The following is a 263-nucleotide window of genomic DNA, read 5'->3' on the forward strand; positions in this document are numbered from 1 at the left end:
TGGTGCCTTGTGGTTTCTTTTATCGTCTAATTTTTTTTTTCTTCAGTAGGAGTTTACAGTCTACAGCTGTTAAAAAGTTGTCGTACTCGTACTAAATAAATCTTTATCATTTATCCAATCATTGTCAAATTAATTGTTAAGCAATAATTATTAAAATATCATGTCCTTACCCTACAACTCTTTCCCGGTGAACTGAGCCAAGAGAAAGAAAGAAAGAGAGAGAGAGAGAGAGAGAGAGAGAGAGAGGAGAGAGAAAGACAAAG

The sequence above is a fragment of the Berghia stephanieae genome, chromosome 1 (assembly GCF_034508935.2).
Source record: "Berghia stephanieae isolate SIO BIC M18660-M18661 chromosome 1, UCSD_Bste_1.3, whole genome shotgun sequence".
In the NCBI taxonomy this organism is placed as follows: domain Eukaryota; kingdom Metazoa; phylum Mollusca; class Gastropoda; order Nudibranchia; family Aeolidiidae; genus Berghia; species Berghia stephanieae.